At 40.5% G+C, this 20420-nt stretch overlaps 1 protein-coding gene across 3 annotated transcripts in view; it reads left to right on the forward strand.

Moving 5' to 3' along the window:
- The first annotated feature begins 750 nt into the window (after positions 1 to 750).
- Positions 751 to 20420, forward strand: part of LOC148037539 (protein CONSERVED ONLY IN THE GREEN LINEAGE 160, chloroplastic-like) — a 92697-nt gene continuing 73027 nt past the window's right edge. The window contains exons 1-4 of one of the 3 annotated variants that reach the window (XM_087676471.1): positions 751 to 898; positions 1052 to 1180; positions 1255 to 1365; positions 2949 to 3063. The gene's annotated coding sequence lies outside the window, so the exon portion shown is untranslated. The remainder of the gene's footprint in view (positions 899 to 1051; positions 1181 to 1254; positions 1366 to 2948; positions 3064 to 20420) is intronic. The other 2 variants (XM_087676469.1, XM_087676470.1) reach the window with 2 other exon arrangements.

Consider the following 20420-nt stretch of genomic DNA (forward strand, 5'->3'; position numbering starts at 1 on the left):
CAATCTACACTAGTCTTAAGTAGGCTTGCATGGCATGTTCTCTCTCAACTTGGCAAGTGGCCTACCTTCCTATGTAGTCTAAGCCTTTAGATTATAATTTTCAATATATTGAAATTCAATGAGAATAATGATAATTGTTGTCCTGAACCGCTATCCATCCACATTTAACATGTTAAGCCCTTTGAGCTTGAAAGTTATTCCAATTCTCATTAACCTTAGTCTAGACAAATGTTTAATTATTCCTAGTTTGAATGATAGCACAAGTCATTTATAAGGATCCATTCAATGTCCAAGACCAAGATTGTCCCTGTGCATCCATTATTTCTTGTTTAACAATAACTTATGACAACTTTTACCAATGTTCCCTACTACCCAACTTGGGTTTTGGATTATCACCTTACCAAAATGAGCTTGCCCTTCGAGTGTGAGTGTGTAATACATAACTTAATTATGCCAAAGCAACCCAATAAAAATACATGTCAATGGTGGGGAATATGAGAATGGGAAAGAAAATAAGGGGAGGGAAGGAGGGGGTGTGTCGAAGAGAGGGTGTGAAGGGAACATAACATAAATGCTCATTGATACCAATAAGTTTGAAGAGAGAGAGAGAGAGAGAGAGAGAGAGAGAGAGAGAGAGAGAGAGAGAATGTGTGTGTGTGTGTGGGTGGGGGGGGGGGGGGGGGGGGGCGATAAGGGTGCGTGTGCTTGCGGATGTGCATGTGTGCACTATTCTCAATGGAAAGACTTTGGAAATTACATTTAATTTGATCGCCCCTTTGGAAAGGTCTGTCCAGCCTTGAGTTTATCTTCACTTGAAGTGATTTTGAGAACTTTTAAGCCAGACGAGTTCTCTCCAGAACCCGTCCGACCTGACGTGTTAGCTGCTATAAATGCGGAGGTAAGTTATTTTGCTTTTCTTTTCTCTCTTTGGAGTTTGAAAATGATTTGATGGAATCTAAATTACTTCTTAAGCTGGTGAAAATGAACTAGTACTTGGAGAAATTTGTGTTTCTGGTGTGTGAGACATTTTGAGTGGATTGTCATGTGATAGAGAGCTGCAGTGGATACAAGGCTTGCTGTTTCAGAAAGAATTGTAGCGAGTCGGCCAGGCCTGCTTTTTGAAGGGCTGGGCCCGTCACCATTGAAGTGTATATATTTCACATGGGCGTCATTTTGACGGGTAGAGTTAAAATCTGCAAGTTAAATTTGATACAAGTTACTAATTAGCTTGGGCTGAATCCTAATAACCTGCAGATTGAGCTTTGAAGTTTGGAGCAATGAGGGTCAGGAGGACTGAAGTTTGAGACTCAAGAGTCGAGAGCCTCTTGGCCCCTGGGGCCTGGACTATGTTCAACCTCAAATAAGGTACGTTCAGTCTTGCACTGACTCCTAAGTTCACTTCTGTTACACGATGCAAGTGGATGCATTATGCAACTGTTCAGTGTCCACTGTTACCCACATTGCCAAGTCCAAACTAGATTATCTCTTGGCACTTGCACCTCGATTAATGGTGCTTCTAATGTCGAACGTAAAGGGGGGAATCTGGAATCTGGATTCTGGACTCTGGAGAGTCGGAGACTCGAGACTCAGAGAACCATAGTCTTTGTTGAAGGCTGAAGCCAACGAGGAGAGACCTCAAACAACCCTTGGGCCCTGCTGCTGGTCCAGCCGCCTACTGTCTACCTACTCCCAAGTTCCAACCCCTAACTTGTGGCCCGTGGGTTGGAAGTTGGAACTTGCTACTAGCTAGTAGCTACAGGCTACAGTGGGATAGCGTATTGGCATATTGCCATTGGCCAATAGAGACCTCAGACGAGGATGGGAAACTCGAGAGAAGGGGAAGCGTACTGCCAATAGATCCATCATTCGAGGATGGGGAAGAAGGGTAGGTAGACCGTAGCAGCATAGTGCATTGCTGTGGCTGGCAGGGTTTGTGGAGGCCCGAGGGGGAGAAGGGGGAGCCTAGATGCGGTAGGGGGCAAGAGTAGGTTGCAAGAACTTGCAACTTGCAAGTTTCCAGGCCGTGCTTGAAGAAAGGCCGAGCCTCGAAGGCCAGGCCCAGCCGCCCAAGTTCGAACCCCCGAAGACTGAGGGGAGTCGGGACGACATGGCCTTGGAGTCGGGACTCGGGACAATACGCTATCCCGCTGTAGCCTGTATGACAATACGACATGGCCTTGGAGTCGGGACAATACAGGTGCAGAGGGAAGTAAGGCCAACTTCCAAGGAGGTGAAGGCTGAAGCTTGCTCAATGCTGCCTGAGGCTGGGGGGCAAGCTGCAACAGGCCGTAGACGGTAGGAGCTTGGAGGGAATCATGACTTCGTGAGGTTGGGGGGCAGCAAGCCGCACTGTGCAGGAGGGACTCGGGAGTCCGTGACTGGGGAGTCGGGAGGCACTGCCACTCTGCGAGACAGAAATCAGGATGATTTGACCTATTACTTTGATTGTAATGGTCTAAATTCCAATCGTCCATGCCACATGGAGAGAGAGAGAGAGTGTGTGTGTGTGTGTGTGTGTGCCTAATGCCCAATGCCCACTCTGGCCCTTGCAAGTTGCCACTGCTCACCATGGTTTTAATTTTTAATGAGCCTATTACAATTTACATTTATTTATTGAAACAATTGTAAATTGTAATGAATTGATTGATTGAGAGAGAGAAAAAAAATAAGAAAGAAAAAATTGCCCAAGCCTCACACTAATCTTAAGATAGAGAAAAAAATACGTAAAGGAAGAAATATATTATGTGATCCTTGCCGCTATCATTCAATAAGTGAGAGTTTATTATTTATAATACTAGTTTATTGTTTATTGTTTATTAAGAGACTCATAAGGTGATTATTGGTGATTGTTGAGTTGTATAAGTAATTGATAGATGTATATGGGCTCTAAATGATTATAGGTTGTAAACACAAGTGTATCTAAATTTAATGTGGTCTTCATCTTATAGGAGTTTCCATTGGATATTGATGGTAAGCTTTTGAGGATAGTGACTTTGTGGGGAGGAGGTAATCCATAATCTCAAAGGGCTTTGACTATACGATATTCTTGCTTTTGAGATCAAGGTACGCGATCTAATTTTTATCACTTTATTTTTTAAGCATTATAATAATAGTTCGTGCAAATTAATGCTTTACAATGTATGTGTTTTAGTATAGATTCTCAATGGCACCCAAAACAATGAAAAGGCAAAAGACTCTGAAAGCAATGTTTGGTTGGGTAGCTCCCTCTCCGGCTCTTGAGGAAGCTACTACTTGTCCTCTTGATTTTGATCTTAATGATGATTTGCAAGAGGATTTAGATATGCATGGCTTGGAAGGGTCATCTTCGACACAAAATGCAAGTAATATGCATGGCTTGGAAGGGGAACCTTCTTTAGGAAATACAAGTATTGCTTCAAATGCCGAAGGAGAGTAAAAACAAGGTTCAATAAGAAAATTTAGAGCCCAATGGAAAGAAAAGTTTCCTTGGCTCAAATATGTTTTGCGGGATGGCGAAAAAGGAGTTATGAAATGTGAATGGTGCGAAATGTACAAAGTATCCGGTCCATGGGGTATAGGAGATGGATGTATTACTATGCAACATGATGTGATCAAGGTACATGCTTTGTCTAGTGGCCATAAGATGGCAATGGCCAAGTACACTTGTGCAGTGGAAAAGAAAGCAAAGCCAATTCCAGTGCACATTGCATCAATAGATGATGCAAATAAGGCAAGGATCATCACTACTATGAAACTAATGTATTATGTTGCGAAGAAGGACAACTCAATAGCCTCATTTGAAGATCTTTGTGACTTGGCTATGTCTCTAAATGTTCCAAATATGCCAAGGACTACAGAGTACTCTTTTTATACAAGTCAATATGCAGGCATTGAGTTCCTTTCGGCAATGTCAAGTTAGTTGTTGGAAATGCAGATTGCATCTATGCTAGAATCTCCATATTTCTCAGTGATGTTGGATGAGAGTACGGATAGAGGACTTGAGATACATTTGATAGTATATGGTACTTATCTTGCATGCAAAGGTGTGGGATGTAAGCAGTCAAGTTTTATGGGTATTATGACACTGGCAGATGGAAAAGGAAAGACCATCTATGATGCTTTGATGCGGTTTCTTGATGCAAGAGGTCTATCCAAGCAAAGAATGATTAGCTTGGCAACTGATGGAGCATCATGTATGGTTGGTCATGAGACAGGGGTTGTTGGGCTTCTTAAAAAAGACTTGCCAAATTTAATAGGAGTGCACTGTATTGCACATCGAGAAGCTTTGGCTGCTGGAGATGCTTGCAAAATATTTCAAGAGCTTCTATTCATAGAGAAGCTTGCAAACAAAGTATACTCATGGATCAATAACTCATCCAAAAGAAACAATGAATTGATGTCACTTTTAGAGATTATGCAATTAGATGCATATTGACCGTTACAAATTCATGCAATCAGATGGCTTTCACGTGGATAAGTCATGGAAAGACTTGTTGTCTTAATGCATGCCATCTTGATAACTTGGAAAAATGAAAAGTTGATGGATTGGTACAATAAAGCAAGGCATTTTGTTGTGCAATTTTGCATTCATATGATGGCCGATATCTTAAAAGAATTGAATTTCTTGAGTCTAAAATTTCAAGAAGAAATGGTAGATCTAACATCCATTGGAAGTGCTATTGATATGGTTATATCAAAGCTCAAGCATTGCTCATGAAACCAGCCTTCCTCCTCGGATAGGGTGGTACGAACTTGACTTAATACTAATTATAGCAAGCATAAAATTCACATAAACTGAAAATGCACACTTTACCACTTTAATCTTGGAGAATGGACAGCCTGTTGGCCCCAAAACTGGCGCCCCTTGTACTATTTCTTTAGCTTTTATTACAAATGGATGGAGTATAACTAAGATTCTCTGATCCCCTGCACTAATCCAAGTGCCTCTCGCTGTCAAAACTGACCAGTGAGCCTTCAAATCAATTTGCCGCTTGGTTTGCTTGGGGAATTGGCCTTCATCTTGCTCCTTGCGAGACAAATTTAGCCCCAATTTGAGATTGGTTGGCTGGCCTCTTGAATCTCCTTTCTTTAATTTCAGGTGCTGGAATTTGAGCCCTAGACCCTCAATTCTGAGCACGCATCCCAAGGTGGTTGTCAAATTGAGATAGAGAAAGGCTCAACTAGTTTAGCTCCATCCTTCAAGCAAAGGTAAGGGTATTTCTTCCAATACTTCTTCTCAAGTTGGTTACCCTTCCTACAATATGGGCATTTACACTTCTCTAAATATGTGGCAAAGATCAAAGAAAACTCCTAGTTCTTAGCTTGCTTCTTCTTCTTGTTCTTGGCCTTCTTGTTTTCCTTCTTGTTTCTCCCTCCCAAATGCGTAGTAAAAGCTTTAGTAAAGCTAGATCCATTGTCTCCTATCTCCTTGAATCGATCTTCATGCTCCAAAAGAAACAAAGTTAACTGCCCTCCACAAAATAGTTTTCCAAGACCTGGAGGTAAGCAAACTTGTATAGAAGACATCATACTTGGGAGATGGAAGATGAGTGATAAAAAGCATCACCATGTCCTTTGATAAAATAGTCCTACCATGGGATGCAAGCTCACCCCGCAATTCCTCCATCTTGCTGATAAGATTTTTCATAGAAGGAAAATTATCAATAAGAAGCACCGGAGGTTTCTTCTTTGTATGGTAATGCAGTGGGCAAAGGTCTTTTACTGAATAAAGGGAAGAGAGATTCCACTATGGTCCAAAGTCGGCACACATGCACAAGGACAGAATCTTGCAAACTCATAAATATAGAATCGAACTCAAGAATTGAGACAATCCCATAGGGCTGCTTGGTCCATAGTAGAACCAATGCAAGGATCCTCCATTGGACGAGAAATAGGGGTGGTAATAAATGTCCACAAGTCGAAGGTATCAAGAATACACTCCAATTTGCATGACCAAAGGAAGTAGTTTGTACTATCAAGTCAATCTTCTTTGGGTATAGAGGGAAGAACCGGCACCTATATTGAAGGTTCCATAATGGCTGTGCAACAATCGGATATACGAGCCCTATATGAAACATATAGAGAAGCACAAGGAAAATGAGATCACTTCGATCTTCTAGATCTATCAGAGTGTTGATCTCTGGAGGATTGTGGCTCTAATCTACAATCTTCAAGTTGCTTTTCACTGCAACTTGACTCATGAGAATGTCGATCTTCAAAAGAATGGACGGACTCTTTATCAATGTCATCAAACCTATCAAACCAAGAATCCATAACTGAAACCAGCCTTCCTCTTTGGATAGGGTGGCTGAACCTAATCAAGCACTTAATTACAGCAACTAATAACTGAGCATAAACTAAAATACACAATTTACCTTAATAATCTTGGATATTGGACACCCTATTGGCCCCAAAACTTACGCTCCTTTCAGTATTTCTTTAACTTTGATTGCTAATAAAATGAGTACAAGCTGAGATTCCACAATCTCCTTTGCTGTACCAAAAGTCCCTTGCTGTAATAACAATCACCAAAGCAATTCGGGCCATGTGCCCCTTGACTTTTCACCCCGAACTTGCACAATTGGAACCACAAACTAGCCAAATGCTGCCCCAATTTACAATGAATGGGCTAGCATCTAAATTCCTTGATAATTACATGAATTTCACGTTTTCAATTTAGTGTACAATGTCTTCTCCTATTGGCACGGAATTTTTGTAAAAATTTAGGATTTATAGCAGAGACCCTCCTGCTGTCCACCAAATATGGCTAAGATCTGCTCCAAATGATTGAGAAATACTGAGATCTTTTGAGAAATTAGTGGAGAAGATGAGAGAAAGCCAAGATGAGAGAGAGATCTAATTTTCTTTGCAAGAAAACCATAAAATATGCATGTTGCTTGCTCTACTTTGCATTTAATTTAGTCACCTGCTATCGGGCACCTCCAAAATGTTGTCACCTGATCAACAATGCTGTTGCCAGTCCCTAGAAAGTGTCTCCTTGCTGTCCCCCACCTGGTAAGGCCCCCCAGATGGTTGCCTTTTGCAGCAAATTGCTGTTCTCTGATAAAAAAATGGACCATCAGCTCCCTCTCTCTCTCTCCCAAGCTGTAAACTAACTGAATGGCTAAAACCTAGCCCCCAAAAACGTTTTCTTAGTTTGCATGGGCATTCTTTGCCAAGTAGTAGCCTTTAAAATCCATTTTTCAGTATTGTCCAACCATTTAATTAATTGTAAAAATTAAATAATCTTGAAAATTAATTTCAGCCCTTCAGACCCTGCCCAAAATGAAATGTGCCTATCCATAATTAAATTGGCTAGGCCATTTGCAATCTGGAGTAGCTTCCAACCTTCACTAACCCTTAGATTTGATTCAATTAATTAATTAATGCTTGTCCCTAGTATCACCACTGACACTTATTGGCCAAATAACTATCCTAGGGTTAAAACTGACATCCACTGACCCCCAAAGCCTAGCTAGCATAACTTATCACAACTTTTTCCTTTGATATCCACTACATCCTCGAGGTCCTTGGCCTGTTACCATGAAATAACTACCATGTGCATCACATATGCTAAACAACCTTGCACACTTGATTAATAACTTAATCAAATGTTATCAACAAGATTAAAGCATCTTAAAATTTCACGTCCCCGTCACGAACCTCCCCCTTGAAATCCATGCAATCGTCCTCAATTACAATACATTATGCTAAAACAAAAGCATACTACATTGGAATTGCCATAAGGCATCACAATCACAATATTGACCATTGTTATCTAACCATGTTGTATGCCCCAAAGCTTACTGAAATTTCCAACCTGCATAAATATCAAATAATAATGAGAAATAGTCCAAAATTGCTGCTAGAAACCTGTTGGATGCATGCATAGCTCATGTTTATCAACTATTCAGACTTCAAAACCGTAGTAAAGCATGTTCTCAATATGAACCATGGCTGAAACTGTCAATGGCATTTACTAACATGTTGTCCATGGAACCAGTTGTAAACCATTGAAAACTGAGCATAATCTATTCATAAACTAATCACTTGCTGATCTGAGAACTAATCACAAACTACTACAAACGTGAGCTCAAACTGATTGAAAAACTGATCAGCAATTGATGCAAAAACTGCTGCAAAAATGATCCCAAAGTAACCATAACCGGTTCTCAAACTAATTAAAAAATTGAGCTTTTGCTTTCTCAGATTGATCATCTATCTACGAATGAAAGGAGGATGAGAATTTTAGCATGGTACCTATATTCTTAAACAACCTCTTCCAAAATAAATTGGTCATCCAAGGGTCTCAATCATTGACAATTGACTCTAGCATACCATGATACTTAAAGATGTGCTACAAAAACAATCGTGCCATATGATGAACCTTTATTTTCTTCCTCACTGAAATGAAATGGGCTTGTTTGCTAAACTTACAAATGATAGTCCATATCCTGTCATTCCTCATAGGTGTCCTAGGAAGCTCAAAAATAAAATCCATTGCAATGCTCTGCCAAGGCCTATCTAGAATAGACAAGGGATGCAACAAACCCAACATCTTTTGCCTATCATGCTTTATCTTCTGACATACGATGCATGTGCTGACAAACTGCTCTACATCATGCCTCAAACTGGCCAATAAAAGAAATGCTCTACTGCCTTAACTGTGGCATCAATACCTCTCATATCCTACATACGGATGAGCATGACTTTCAACGATAACAATGGGCCTTAACTACTTTGTGACACACAGTTATCCACACACTATCAAAAATCCATCTCTTAGCACAAAGTGTTCATGCCTCTAGCCATTGCTAAGCTGATCATAAACATAAGCAAAGTTCAAATTGGCAATATATAGCTCTTTCAATGTATTCAACTCAATATAATAAACCGTGCTGATGGTCGAAGAGTCTAATAGATGTATTACATGTGTCATCAATCACAAAAAAATTAGTGTATGTTGGCCAAATGGTAGAGCAAGGGTTATGAACCCAGACATACTTTACCTTCTATCCCAAAAGCTTGATCTTCCTTCAAGCGAAAAAACACTTCTTCGGATTGAGTTGACCTCCCAATGGATCAAGCTTCCCTAAAACCATATCAAGTTTCTAACAATGCAATACACAAGTGTTATCCACAAAGACCTTCAAAAATTTATTAAGGAATTGAGCAAATACTTCATTCAACCTCCTCTGACATTGCAGGTATTTTACCAGTCCCACTTGGGCTGAAGGTTTGGCTTTTTAGTTCCTATCTTGGTGATGTTGCCTCCATCAGCATGGAGGTGGACATAGTATCTTCTCTCTCGAGCTGTTTTTATCAAAGATCCTGTTTTGATGGCATAAAAGATTCCATTTCTTCCATAGTTCTTTTTTCAATTACCTCCAGTTGCCCAATATTCCCCTCTTTCCCCTTCCTCATTTAACAAAAGCATACCCACATCATCATTGTTGCTATTAGATCCACTAACTCTGTCTTCATTGCTCTCTTCTTCCTCGCTAGTTGTTTACTCTTGTTCTTCTTGCTCTCGTTCCCCCTCTACAAGACTTTTTGTGATCATGTTAAACTTCTATAATACCCCCTTCCTATCCATGAGGGTAATTGTTCTCTTGCCCCAATTTTGTACAACATTAGCCTCTCTCAACCAAAGTCTACCAAGAATAAGTGGGAAAGCACCCAACAAGCTAGCATCACATGACAATCCACTTTGGTACCCACACCAAAAACCCTTACTTCCAACCGCTCTAGAACACCCAAGCATTTTACTTTGGAGTAATTAGCCAATCAACTTCTATATCATAATTCTCCATTTAACTCAAGTCCTAATCTCTCTACACAAAGCTCAAGTTATAACACAAACTTAAGCTCCTCTGTCTATGTAAGCTTCATCAATGAACTACGCCTCATGCTATGCATCTATATCAAGGCAAATATCGGGTAAGTCTACAATAGAATGTGACTTAACAATAGCTCTTCCTTTCTTCTCTTTAGGAGGATTCACAAGTCTCTTCCAATCCCTCCTTAGAAGAGCAACCTTTGATATCTCTACACAAACAAGGTGGGCTTGTGGTCTAACAAACCAGTCAAACATGCCCTCTAGAGTTGAGAATGATATTGGCTAAGATGGCTAGCCGATAGCAATATCAATCTAAGTTCGCCACTACCCCTAATTTTGTTGGTTGCCACCACCCTATCTCCCCTCTTGGGGATTACCCTGAAGGGAAGGGGTCTAATTCTTAGGTTTGGGTTATATACCTCTAGCCTTTAAGCAACACTCATTGTCAAAATGGTTAGTCTTTTGATAGTGTTGGCAACACTTATTTTTCTTAGGTACTTATTTTGATAGTCCCTTTTGAGAAGTGATTACTAGAGCCCCCTGTAAAGAGTGAATGGACACACTACCGAATAGTCAAACAGCCGAGCATAACGCATTAGCTAACACTCAAAGTTATGGAACATAGAGATGGTGGCCTATGAAATCACTTGTTGAACAAAATGAAAGTATTTCTTGTAAAGCTTGTTCATGGACAATGTAACCTAGCTTAGGAGCCCCTATAGTGGAGAACTCAATCAGCAATCGCCACTATTCAACTAGCTTGACCTTAAGGTCATGCCAGTCCATGATCTTAAATTTTTGGAGCTCATGGTCACGATTGATACAATGGGTCATGTCTTGAACCTCATAATGGTCAATTAAGTGTTCCCAATGCTCAAATGCAAGGTCAAAATCTTATAACTATGAGTGGAATTCTATAAGCACCCCTTGCATCAACTCAACGATAGCTGAAGCATTATGTGCCTTCCAAGAACAAACAACCTCACGTGGAACAAGGGAAGGGTCTAGTTGGGTTCCCATCCCCTATACAATGTCCCCCAAGTTCTAGGAGACATGTCTTATCAGATTTGACCAAGTAATATAGTTAAGACTCATTGAAATGAGTCTTGCCAGTGAATGCATGCTTGGCTGATCAGAGCAGTAATTGGAGGCAGTCCACCCGACCAACCAAAGTTCTGTGGGTTTTCTACACTTGTGCACATTTAGTGTGATTAAGTTAATGAAAGGTTAAATGTTGATGCACATTGCACTTTCCATAGCTTAACAGACCTGTCCATAACACCATAGACTACTTCCTCCATGACTGCTCCACTGCTGATGTCTACCTTCCAGAGAATTACACTACTCTTTCAATTGCGAATGCAGGTTCTCTGACCTTCTACCACGCCATCTTGCTAGCTCCGGACTGCTGCATTTTCAGATTCTCCTACTGCACAGCTGTCCATCATCAAAACATTGACTTCCCAACCCAATTCGAACATCAAGTGCTGGCTGCTTGCTCACACTTAGGATCCATACAAGTGTCAACACGCTCAACCTTGATGTTTGCAGAGTTGATGACTCAGTTTTCAGTTCCACACAGCCCAAACTGCCTTGTCAAGTGTCCTAGACCCCATGCTCCACCCTCGCCTTGGAGTCTTCACTCTTGTTTCCGCCACTTCTGCAATTGGCATTGGTCCTACCACTCCACCTTGATTCATAGTCTCATTTCTCACTTGTACAAAGTTCGTTGTATTCATCCTTTCATTTCTCATTCCATTTTTGTGTTCATTTGTTATTCACAAATTTTGTACTTGTAGTACAATTTGTTTGCCCTTTCTCCTTCTAATGTTATCAGAGACAAGTGCTCTTGATGCCTTAGCTAGTATGAGCATTTGGGCTACAAGAGGACACAAACTAATATTACGTGTCTAAGGTCTCTTCCATCGTGGAGGGAAGATTTCCATAACCTTCATCATCATAGAGTTCCTCATCATCAGAGCCATTCTACCTCCCGAGGGGGTTATCTCCATCCCTCCAAGCTTTGAGTGAGAGATGTAGGAAAGCCTATTCATGTCCATCTACCATGCCCAGCGTTCATTCTCCACACATTTCTCTCTATCTTTGGCTTCCCCTACTAGTAAGTATCTTTGATTCCACCTTAAATGATACTGGAGGGAGTTGCACCTCAGCCACAGCACTTTTACTGGCAAGATGACACATCATAGCTAGACACGATGGTAGCTTCCTGTGTTCTATAGAGTTTATACAGACATCAAATGCATCTTTTTGCTACATCCATTGTGCAGGTAGTACCAGCTATAGGTTACCTTCTTGGAGACCGAAGCCCATACCAATGTGTAACCTTGAAGAATCTAGAAAACAAACGTATCAGTCAAGCAAAATCAAAGTTTACATTTTGCTTCTATTGAACATGTGTTGGGTACATCCCTTTCTCTACACCCTACCCTTCCACCACAAAAACCTGTAGGACCAACCCTATTTACCTTTCCAGATATACCCTCTTCACATATTGGAGTCTTACCTTTAAAGGAATTTACCCAGCTTATGTCCTCAATGCTATTTACTCAGCCTATCGGTGTCTTAATGTCAGGCATTCCACTCATGCACAATCCATCTTATCCTCAGGCGAATCCATTGGTACTCACATGCTGGGAACTTCACTCTTGCATAGTACAATTGATGCTCAGTTTTCCGGGATTCTCACCCATGCCTGATCCATCATACCTCTACTTGCAGGCAGTCCTATTATAGGCGACTCCCACCTTGCACCAAGGTGCCCCTAACCCTTGTATGCTTAAAATAATTATTAATGATCGGTCATTACACTAATGGCTTAAAAACGTTGTTCTATTAGTATTCATAGGCTCGAATCCTAGTAAGTAACGTGCAGGTGTTATGGCAAGCTCAAAGCCTAGTAAGAGATACAATTGCCGGCATACGGAGAAAAGAATAACATGGAGAATCAGGTAATGTGGGCATAGACATATCTAACTATGAATAAGAGAAACAGCACGAGTGGAGGTGAAATACGAGAATGCATATCCAAAGGCATTCTAGAGTAGTAAGAACTCAGGATCCCTATGCACCAGGCTCGCAAGTATACTCGACCACAGGCATCATCATAAGCTATAATTGATCGCCATGCTCCATGCCCACTGCACAGCATATTGAGAGTTTAGACGATTCCATAACAATTAGTACAGCGTGTTCCGGCGCTGCATGCCATCTACAGAAATGGGGCTAGTTTACTTGGCAATGCAAAATTCCAGACCACAGAATAAACATGACAGATAAATCAGAAGAACTGTATCTACGTTAAACGCCAGCTCGCATAAAAATTGTGTACGTTTTAAAAAACATACTCATACACGAACAGTCCAGTGCATTCGCGCGACTAATGAAAGATTATAAAGAATTAGTATCCCCTCTAGACTCTAGAATTGACGAAGAAAGAAAACAGCTCCATGTGGGTGGCTAGATAGAGAGACAGACAGACAGACAGAGACAGAGAAAGAGGATAATACTCTTGACACATATTTTCTCTAACATGCTGGGTCAGTGGGTGGGTAGATAGATAGAGAGACAGAGAGAGAGCGGATAATCTTGACACGCATTTTCTTTGATATGGCAGACTCGTGAGTCGCTACTAGCTAGTTAGATTTCCACTCACAGTTATAAGATTTTGACCTTGCATTTGAGCATTGGGAACACTTAATTGACCATTATGCGGTTCAAGACATGACCCATTGTATCAATCGTGACCATGAGCTCCAAAAATTTAAGATCATGGACTGGCATGACCTTAAGGTCAAGCTAGTTGAATAGTGGCGATTGCTGATTGAGTTCTCCACTATAGGGGCTCCTAAGCTAGGTTACATTGTCCATGAACAAGCTTTACAAGAAATACTTTCATTTTGTTCAACAAGTGATTTCATAGGCCACCATCTCTATATTCCATAACTTTGAGTGTTAGCTAATGCGTTATGCTCGGCTGTTTGACTATTCGGTAGTGTGTCCATTCACTCTTTAGAGGGGGCTCTAGTAATCACTTCTCAAAAGGGACTATCAAAATAAGTACCCAAGAAAAATAAGTGTTGCCAACATTATCAAAAGACTAACCATTTTGACAATGAGTGTTGCTTAAAGGCTAGAGGTATATAACCCAAACCTAAGAATTAGACCCCTTCCCTTCAGGGTAATCCCCAAGAGGGGAGATAGGGTGGTGGCAACCAACAAAATTAGGGGTAGTGGCGAACTTAGATTGACATTGCTATCGGCTAGCCATCTTAGCCAATATCATTCTCAACTCTAGAGGGCATGTTTGACTGGTTTATTAGACCACAAGCCCACCTTGTTTGTGTAGAGATATCAGAGGTTGCTCTTCTAAGGAGGGATTGGAAGAGACTTGTGAATCCTCCTAAAGAGAAGAAAGGAAGAGGTATTGTTAAGTCACATTCTATTGTAGACTTACCCGATATTTGCCTTGATGTAGATGCATGGCATGAGGCGTAGTTCATTGATGAAGCTTACATAGATGGAGGAGCTTAAGTTTGTGTTATAACTTGAGCTTTGTGTAGAGAGATTAGGACTTGAGTTAAATGGATAATTATGATATAGAAGTTGATTGGCTAATTACTCCAAAGTAAAATGCTTGGGTGTTCTAGAGTGGTTGGAAGTAAGGGTTTTTGGTGTGGGTACCAAAGTGGATTGTCATGTGATGCTAGCTTGTTGGGTGCTTTCCCACTTATTCTTGGTAGACTTTGGTTGAGAGAGGCTAATGTTGTACAAAATTGGGGCAAGAGAACAATTACCCTCATGGATAGGAAGGGGGTATTATAGAAGTTTAACATGATCACAAAAAGTCTTGTAGAGGGGGAACGAGAGCAAGAAGAACAAGAGTAAGCAACTACCGAGGAAGAAGAGAGCAATGAAGACAGAGTTAGTGGATCTAATAGCAACAATGATGATGTGGGTATGCTTTTGTTAAATGAGGAAGGGAAAAGAGGGGAATATTGGGCAACTGGAGGTAATTGAAAAAAAAACTATGGAAGAAATGGAATCTTTTATGCCATCAAAACAGGATCTACAAGAGAACTATGTTTTAAAGATGTTACATGTTGACTTTTCTTTTGCTGAATAGGATGTGGAGATATGTTAAGGTTTGCAAAAGAAAACACTGAGTCTACAACCATGGCTGAAACACAGAGAACTCAAACACAAAGGCAAAAACATAAAAATGCAAAATGTAAAATGCAAACACAAAAACAAATAGAGAAGAAAAATAACTTTGAAGGGAATGAATGAATGCTGTAGATAAAGGAAAGAGTCTACATGATTCTCAAGGGCAAAGCTGTCCAATAGCTGATGGCTCTTGTAGGAGTGGACTGAGGGAGTAGTTGGAGTGTGATGTCCATTGGAGACGGATCCGGAGTGCTATAACAAGTCGAAGCTGAAACAGTGCTGAGTATGGAAGGGCAGCAGGCTGGAAACCAAAAACGCAGTCATCTCTAAAGTTGGAATTGGTATACACAACCATGTAAATGCTCGAAGCTGATGGCAGCTGATCATTGGTAGTATTGGGAGACTGGGCAACAATTATAGGGGAAGATTTGATGTAGAGCGACCCTTTATTGCAGTAAGTGCAAGCTATATGATGTTTGTTGGACAACAGGACGATAGCAGTGTGGACAAGGCGCTAAGGGCTGGTGATGATGTAGTAGTAGTTGCGATGGGCTGGACAGCCACTGGAGGTAGAGCTGATGGCTGAAACCTGCAAGACAAGGGATAGGGTGGAATTGTGGGCAGCCTGTCTACTAATAGATGAGAGGATCCTCCCAAATTAGAGTTTGGTTTATGGGACACAGACATTCTCAAGGACCATGCATTGTTTAATGAAACTTTGGGTAATTTACATGTTTTGGGACTCTTTTGAGGAGCTAATAAGTTTATAATGCTTTTTTAAGCTCAACACCCTCTCTCGGGCTGAAAACAGGAATTAGAAAGGGATTGCAAGTATAGCTCTAGCCCGTAATCACCCTCATGCGTCCCACCCCAAAGGAGCTAGGGCATTGAACAAAGGGTGCACATCAAGTGCACAGTGGTCTACCAAGACTATAGAGGTGATGGTTATCTTACATTGGGAACCCAAAGAGTCACCCCAGAGAGGCCAAGGCATCAAACAAAGGCGCTTGTTGGTTGCCCAATGGCCTAATAGGACTTGCAAAGGCAAATGGAACCACTTTGGACTTTTTCTATTGAGATGTTGTGCAGCCTATTAAGTATTGTGCCTCAATGGAAGAATGGGTGAAGAAGTATGGAGGTGTGGTGAGATAAGAGAGCCGTTGGTGGAAACAACTCAAGATTTGTTGAAGGATGCTCTGTGGGAATGCGCATGTAGCAAGTACCACTCGGACAATATCTCTTGTGGAGAAATTGTTCACTTTTGCCAAGCACCCTTTTACAAAGATAGTGTTGATCTTGCAGTGCAAAGGGTAGGTATAATAACAAAGGTAGGCTGATGTTGAAGATAAAATGTTGAAACTTGTAAAATACCAAGAAAGGGTAGGAACTTCCTCTCAACCATAAATGGCGATGCTGAAGGAGAAAGATAAACTTGCTTTCAGTCTTCGTGTGGTGCCAAGAACCATGATGAAGGATGAGGTTGATGATGAAGGTAGACTTGACACCTTAGTCGAATAGCCAAAGGAGAATTAGCCATTTGGATATGCGAAAAATGCATGTACTCGATCTTGAGAGAGGGCTCTTGTATTGACCAAGTGGTGTAGGCAAGCTTGAATCTCAACCTTGGGATATGGCTACAATGCTATTCGAGGATTGCTAATATATTAGTCCACCATGCAAATGGATCTAATAGATGAAGAGAGAAGGCTTGACACTCCCCAACAGGAAGAACAAGGGAAGAGTTAGCCACAGGCTAGTCGAGATTTGCATGTACTCAATCTCGAGAGATGGCTTCAATGCTGACCAAGTGTCATAGATATGCCTGAAACTTAACCTGGGGAGATGGCTCCTATGCCAATCAAGAATGTGAAGGCACAACCACCAAGGTAGCAGTCTACTTGAATGAATAAACAAACTAGGAGTGTAGTAAATGATGCTTAAATGATAAAAACAGCTCAACTGAAAGGAAAGAAAGACAGATGCTAAGATAAGGGAAAAGGATGCCCAATCTCGAGAGAGAAGATACTATGTCCATCTCCATGCTGATGGAGGCAACATCACCAAGATAGGAACTAAAAAGCCAAACCTTTAGCCCAAGTGGGACTGGTAAAATACCTGCAATGTCAGAGGAGGTTGAATGAAGTATTTGCTCAATTCCTTAATAAATTTTTGAAGGTCTTTGTGGATAACACTTGTGTATTGCATTGTTAGAAACTTGATATGGTTTTAGGGAAGCTTGATCCATTGGGAGGTCAACTCAATCCGAAGAAGTGTTTTTTCGCTTGAAGGAAGATCAAGCTTTTGGGATAGAAGGTAAAGTATGTCTGGGTTCATAACCCTTGCTCTACCATTTGGCCAACATACACTAATTTTTTTGTGATTGATGACACATGTAATACATCTATTAGACTCTTCGGCCATCAGCATGGTTTATTATATTGAGTTGGATACCTTGAAAGAGCTACATATTGCCAATTTGAACTTTGCTTATGTTTATGATCAGCTTTGCAATAGCTAGAGGCATGAACACTTAGTGCTAAGAGATGGATTTTTGATAGTGTGTGGATAACTGTGTGTCACAAAGTAGTTAAGGCTCATTGTTATCGTTGAAAGTCATGCTCAACCGTATGTAGGATATGCGCGGTATTGATGCCACAGTTAAGGCAGTAGAGCATTTCTTTTATTGGCCAGTTTGAGGCATGATGTAGAGCAGTTTGTCAGCACATGCATCGTATGTCAGAAGGTAAAGCATGATAGGCAAAAGATGTTGGGTTTGTTGCATCCCTTGTCTATTCTAGATAGGCCTTGGCAAAGCATTGCAATGGATTTTATTTTTGAGCTTCCTAGGACACCTACGAGGAATGACAAGATATGGACTATCATTTGTAAGTTTAGCAAACAAGCCCATTTCATTTCATTGAGGAAGAAAATAAAGGTTCATCATATAGCACGATTGTTTTTGTAGCACATCTTTAAGCATCATGGTATGCTAGAGTCAATTGTCAATGATTGATACCCTTGGATGACCAGTTTATTTTGGAAGAGGTTGTTTAAGAATATAGGTACCATGCTAAAATTCTCATCCTCCTTTCATTCGTAGATAGATGATCAATCTGAGAAAGCAAAAGCTCAAATTTTTAATTAGTTTGAGAACCGGTTATGGTTACTTTGGGATCATTTTTGCAGCAGTTTTTGCATCAATTGCTGATCAGTTTTTGCAATCAGTTTAAGCCCTCGTTTGTAGTAGTTTGTGATTAGTTCTCAGATCAGCAAGTGATTAGTTTATGAATAGATTATGCTCAGTTTTCAATGGTTTACAACTGGTTCCATGGACAACATGTTAGTAAATGCCATTGACAGTTTCAGCCATGGTTCATATTGAGAACATGCTTTACTACGGTTTTGAAGTCTGAATAGTTGATAAACATGAGCTATGCATGCATCCAACAGGTTTCTAGCAGCAATTTTGGACTATTTCTCATTATTATTTGATATTTATGCAGGCTGGAAATTTCAGTAAGCTTTGGGGCATACAACATGGTTAGATAACAATGGCCAATGTTGTGATTGTGATGCCTTATGGCAATTCCAATGTAGTATGCTTTTGTTTTGGCATAATGTATTGTAATTGAGGACGATTGCATGGATTTCAAGGGGGAGGTTCGTGACGGGGACGTGAAATTTTAAGATGCTTTAATCTTGTTGATAACATTTGATTAAGTTATTAATCAAGTGTGCAAGGTTGTTTAGCATATGTGATGCACATGGTAGTTATTTCATGATAACAGGCCAAGGACCTCGAGGATGTAGTGGATATCAAAGGGAAAAGTTGTGATAAGTTATGCTAGCTAGGCTTTGGAGATCAGTGGATGTCAGTTTTGACCCTAGAATAGTTATTTGGCCAATAAGTGTCAGTGGTGATACTAGGGACAAGCATTAATTAATTAATTAAATCAAATCTAAGGGTTAGTGAAGGTTGGAAGCCACTCCAGATTGCAAATGGCCTAGCCAATTTAATTATGGATAGGCACATTTCATTTTGGGCAGGGTCTGAAGGGCTGAAATTAATTTTCAAGATTATTTAATTTTTACAATTAATTAAATGGTTGGACAATACTGAAAAATGGATTTTAAAGGCTACTACTTGGCAAAGAATGCCCATGCAAACTGAGAAAACGTTTTTGGGGGCTAGGTTTTAGCCATTCAGTTAGTTTACAGCTTGGGAGAGAGAGAGAGGGAGCTGATGGTCCATTTTTTTATCAGAGAACAGCAATTTGCTGCAAAAGGCAACCATCTGGGGGGCCTTACCAGGTGGGGGACAGCAAGGAGACACTTTCTAGGGACTGGCAACAGCATTGTTGATCAGGTGACAACATTTTGGAGGTGCCCGATAGCAGGTGACTAAATTAAATGCAAAGTAGAGCAAGCAACATGCATATTTTATGGTTTTCTTGCAAAGAAAATTAGATCTCTCTCTCATCTTGGCTTTCTCTCATCTTCTCCACTAATTTCTCAAAAGATCTCAGTATTTCTCAATCATTTGGAGCAGATCTTAGCCATATTTGGTGGACAGCAGGAGGGTCTCTGCTATAAATCCTAAATTTTTACAAAAATTCCGTGCCAATAGGAGAAGACATTGTACACTAAATTGAAAACGTGAAATTCATGTAATTATCAAGGAATTTAGATGCTAGCCCATTCATTGTAAATTGGGGCAGCATTTGGCTAGTTTGTGGTTCCAATTGTGCAAGTTCGGGGTGAAAAGTCAAGGGGCACATGGCCCGAATTGCTTTGGTGATTGTTATTACAGCAAGGGACTTTTGGTACAGCAAAGGAGATTGTGGAATCTCAGCTTGTACTCATTTTATTAGCAATCAAAGTTAAAGAAATACTGAAAGGAGCGTAAGTTTTGGGGCCAATAGGGTGTCCAATATCCAAGATTATTAAGGTAAATTGTGTATTTTAGTTTATGCTCAGTTATTAGTTGCTGTAATTAAGTGCTTGATTAGGTTCAGCCACCCTATCCAAAGAGGAAGGCTGGTTTCAGTTATGGATTCTTGGTTTGATAGGTTTGATGACATTGATAAAGAGTCCGTCCATTCTTTTGAAGATCGACATTCTCATGAGTCAAGTTGCAGTGAAAAGCAACTTGAAGATTGTAGATTAGAGCCACAATCCTCCAGAGATCAACACTCTGATAGATCTAGAAGATTGAAGTGATCTCATTTTCCTTGTGCTTCTCTATATGTTTCATATAGGGCTCGTATATCCGATTGTTGCACAGCCATTATGGAACCTTCAATATAGGTGCCGGTTCTTCCCTCTATACCCAAAGAAGATTGACTTGATGGTACAAACTACTTCCTTTGGTCATGCAAATTGGAGTGTATTCTTGATACCTTCGACTTGTGGACATTTA

This window comes from Lygodium microphyllum, chromosome 4, assembly GCF_053477565.2.
Source record: "Lygodium microphyllum isolate KBCC chromosome 4, Lygodium_microphyllum_v1.1.10, whole genome shotgun sequence".
Lineage (NCBI taxonomy): Eukaryota > Viridiplantae > Streptophyta > Polypodiopsida > Schizaeales > Lygodiaceae > Lygodium > Lygodium microphyllum.